Source organism: Puntigrus tetrazona, chromosome 5, assembly GCF_018831695.1.
Source record: "Puntigrus tetrazona isolate hp1 chromosome 5, ASM1883169v1, whole genome shotgun sequence".
Classification (NCBI taxonomy): Eukaryota; Metazoa; Chordata; class Actinopteri; order Cypriniformes; family Cyprinidae; genus Puntigrus; species Puntigrus tetrazona.
Window position 1 is genome coordinate 25,865,174 of NC_056703.1, and position 4,634 is coordinate 25,869,807.

Consider the following 4,634-nt stretch of genomic DNA (forward strand, 5'->3'; position numbering starts at 1 on the left):
TCTTTGCTCTATTTACCTCTCATTGACAGAAGATTTCACGTTAAAGACGAGCAAGCTCACTAAATGAAAATACCAGACACATCGCTGCATAAACACGTATTAAATCAATGGCCAAACAGACCACATAGTGTCTTCTCGGTTCTATGCTGCACCACGCGCATTCATATTGACGTATCACCATTGTTTCCACCAGCAAGTGGTCTTGTCTTCAACCAGTTTTTTCAAATGACACGTTGAGTCACGGCTCAACATTAAGTCCAGTACCTGGGGTTTTCTTTTGGGATGATGGTGATGCTTGAAAGTACGAAGACCAGACCCAGCCCGGGTCGGTCTGCCGAAATTCGTGCGAAGACGCCAGCGCCAACACAGTGTCGCCGAGTCGCATCGCCTGGGCTCCGGTGCCTTCTTCTGTTCTTCCCGGAAAGACTCGGCAACATCGTCATCTTCGCCGAAAGTTGAAGGGCATAGGACACAGAAGGCAGGTTTCTTTCATCCGCAGTAACTGCTCGCGCCCGCCAGCCGTTGATTTCACACGCGGGGGACGGACTGTGTCGCCCGCCGCTCTGAAGTGCCACAGCGTCGCGATGCGACAGCCTGCGTGCAGTCAGAGGTTCAGCAGCCTAAGATCGCCAGTTGCGCCCACTTCGAGCGGGTTCGCCGGTATGGCGCCCTGGCTTCGCTTAGACGCTTCATAGGCTGTAATTTCGCCTAGTTGAAAGGAATACGATTTTAGATCGACGCGTTTCAACTCGATCAGGCAGTAACAGCAGAGTTAGCTGACTTTTTATTGCAGCTTCAGAGTCGTTTCGAGGCCACGTTGAATGGTCAGAGGAAAGACTGCTGAAGAGAATCACAAAGATTTTCATTGACGCCAGAGGTGCCAGTACAATGAGCCTAGTGCCCGGCAGACACACGTGCATGAATTGGCCGCACAGTCAGCATGAGCCGATGGCACAGATCGAAAGGTCGTGACGGAGCCGGAGCCCAGCAAATCGGCCTAACTCGACACCACGCCATATCTTCAGAGCAGCACACCGCAGGAAACAGAGCTGCTCGCGCTTTCAGGTCAGCAAAGAATAGCTGGCATTTCAATCACGACCTCGTGATTGGTACGATGCCAAGCCAATCAGCGCCAACGGCCGGTGCGCCACAGCTGCAGCTACTGCCAGGTTCGTTCCGGGAAGCCCCAGTTAATGCGTCAGCAGCGAAAGCAAAGGATGGCCGAAAGCGCCAAGGCGGTAGTTAGCGTCGCAGTCTCTCTCCGGAGCGCGTTCGGAACCACTGACAGGCGGCAGAATCGTCGCTGAAGCCGACCTACTTGCTTCCAGACAGTCGATAGTGAGTGCACAGATGGCCGTAATTTGGCCGAAGATTCCCACGACAGAACCTTTGCGCGTCAAGCTCAAATGATAAGAAAACTGTTAAAGATACGCTGCATGACTGTCAGCATGTCGCATGAAGTTTCCCGACATTTCATATAAAGATGGCATTTCGGACCGAATGCAGCGTCTATACTGCGCTCGTTCGGTGGTAGTAATCCAAAAGCACAGCTTCGTGTCCTTTCCTTGTGCTCACGGCCTTCATTGACAGAAAGATCTTCACACAGCACGATGTTCACCTAAAGGAAAAGTCACCAGACACGTTGCATAAATGCATTGGTTCAGCCGAACACGTCAGACCACATGTTTCGGTTCGTTTAGTGTTGCAGAACATTATGCATTCTCATTGAGCGCCGACGTCATTCACCGATCTACTGTTTCAACAGCAAGGGTCTTGTAAGTCTCTTTCAGATGGGTGTTAAAACTGCTAAATGAGCTTTCATATACACGGCCCAAGTCTGTACTTGTTTTTTGGGATGGGGGATGACGGTGAGCGCTAGGGGCATGAAGGTACAGTTGACGCCCAATACCGTTGAAAATTCGTGAAGATGTTGCTGAAGTCGGGCACAGACAGGCTGGTCATCAGCCAGCTCGGTGCCTTCTTTCTTTGTTTTCCAGGTAGCCACGCCAGCCTCGAAAGCTGGAAGGGCAGGTGCGGTGGGACACAGAGTTTTTTCAACACCCGCAGTAGAACACCAAATGTTCGTTAAGTTGTTCATCGCGTGGGGGACGATTCGTAGTCGCGCCGCTAGTTACACGCCGCTTATGAGCCAGCAGGTAAAACAGATGGCCGAGCGCCATGCTTGTAGCAACACCGCCCGGAGGCGTGTTTCGGTCCTGACAGCGGCAAAACTGGCCAAGCCTCTTGCAGATGTTTCAGTAAAGCCGGTACCGTCAGGCCTGGAATCACGACCCGAGACGACGCTAACATCTGTCAGCAGCGATACGCCGACCACGTGGTTTCAGAAAGTCGCCTGATTACGCCAGTGTCAGATGCCGGTACCGCTGACCACAAAGATTTCATTGACGAAATTTTGCTGGGGAGGTTAGCATAATGAAATTTCCGTTGTCTCATATTTCTATGAATTACTGCATTAAACAGCACGTTTTGGCACAACTCAGCAGTCAAAGCAGGTGATCGAAAGCAATGTGGATGGACGACTAGCAAATGATTGGGAACTCCAATATTATGTTGCTGGCCTCTTCCAGAGCAGCATCGCAGGAAACAGAGCCAGTCCGCAGCTCAGGCATCAAAAGCAAAGAAACGCGCCAATATTCTCGGCAGAGGCCGGCACTTCTCAGACATGCACGATGCCTACCGCGCCAACTGCTACGGCGCAGAACAGTAAAGCCACCAGCCAGGTTCGTTCCTCGCGCCGGGCAGTGAGCGTTACCTTGCAGATAGCTGTCGGCGTGTCTGTACGCCAGCAGTTCTCTCCGGAGCGCGCAGCCCGAATCCACCTCGACAGGCGGCAGAACGCTAGTGAGCTAGCCGTGACCGAGCTTCCGGCCTGCATCGACGGTTGCACTGGCCGACTTCACGACAGAACCCTTTTGCGCCAAAGCGCTCGGGCACAACGAAATTAAGAAAACGTCATTAAAGACATATCGCCGTACGAATAGTCAGCACAGTCGCCACGAGTCGGACACTTACAAAGCATTGGACTGAATGCAGTGTCTAGCGCTGCCGCCTCGTTCAGGTAGTAGTCATCCAGTTACCCGCAAATCCTTTCTGTTCCTACGACTTCGCGACAGAACACAACACAAGACGACAATACCAAATGAAAGCCACGACATTATCGTTGCAGCAAATCACTGCATTAGTTCAGTCGAATAAAGTTCATTAAACAGGGACTTTCACATAAGTCTCGGTTCAAGTTTAGTGTTGCAGAACGTTATGCACTCATATTGACTGCATCACCACCGACTGTTATTTCACCAGGCGAATCCTGTAAAGTTCTTCAGATGTTAAAACCAGTTTTTCAAACATTCATTTGACCACAGATGACACGGCCCGGAAATCGGTCAGTCCAGTACTTGGGGTTTCTTTTGCGGAGCGTTTAGCATTTAGCCAGCATTGTCACCCAGCTCAATAATTCGTTGAAAAATTCGTGTGAAGATGGGGTGCCAGTTATCGCATAGTGTTTCAGACAAGTTGTCACGCTCGTGCCTTCTTTGTCGCCTGAGTTATCAGACACATCTTGCCGTTGAAGGGCAGGTGCGGGGATTACAGAGGCGAGAATGGTTTCTTTTCAATCTCGCAGATCCGTTCAGGTCGCTGTCAGTTGTCGGCCATCGCAGGAAACGCTCGCATTTAGCGCCATCGCGCCGGCGACAGCGCAGGCCGGTCGAGATTTGCATGCCAGCGCTTCGCAGTCTTCCGGAGGCGGGTTCGACCGCGGCCAACCTGCTTCGCCTTTAGACGTCAGCAGGCTGGAAAATTTCCGTTCGCTTTCTTGTTGAATCATCATTCGGGAGATCGACGTGCGTCGACCAGGCAGAATACAAGGAGTTGCCGGTCTTTACGGTTTCAGAAAGTCGTTTCCGACATGCCAGTGTTAGACGGCTGTATCTGGCCGCACCACAAAGATTCACGACAACTTTGGGAGGCCGGCAACAGGCCCAGAGGTCTCGCAGACCGCAGCAGCTCAGCATGACCGGCGAGCCAACCATAATAAAAGGACGGGCACAGCACCGAAAAGCAATGTGGACGGAGCCGGATTCAGCAGCCGATTTGGAATGACAATGACGATGTTGTTGCCCTCCAGAGTTGTGCACACGCAGGAAACAGAGGTCTTGCACTTCGCCCGCGCCAGACGCAGCAAATACTTGTGCCGCGCAGGTGAACAATCGCCCACTCCGCACAGAGAATACCGACGCGCCGTGCCGCGACCGCTAACAGCGCCGGTGAGCATTTGCAACAAAGCACCAGCTCAGGTTCGTTCGCGCACGCGTCGCAGTAGCAGCCTTAACAGTAAAAGCACGCCCAACTCGTAAAAGTGCCGCAAGCTGTCCGGCAGCGTAAGTGCAGTAAGGTTGTACTTTATATGAATTAATTAAGCGGTTGCCGACCTTTGGCTTCGGCCCAGAAAGCCGCTCCTATTTGCTTTAGTAAACAGACGGCCGCACTCTGGCTGAAGATTCTACTGACAGAACCTTCAGCCAAAGGCTCGCACACGAAATCTACAGTAACGCCAAGATACGCTGCATGCAATTAACGAGCGAACAGTATATTTCTACACATTTTATAAAGAT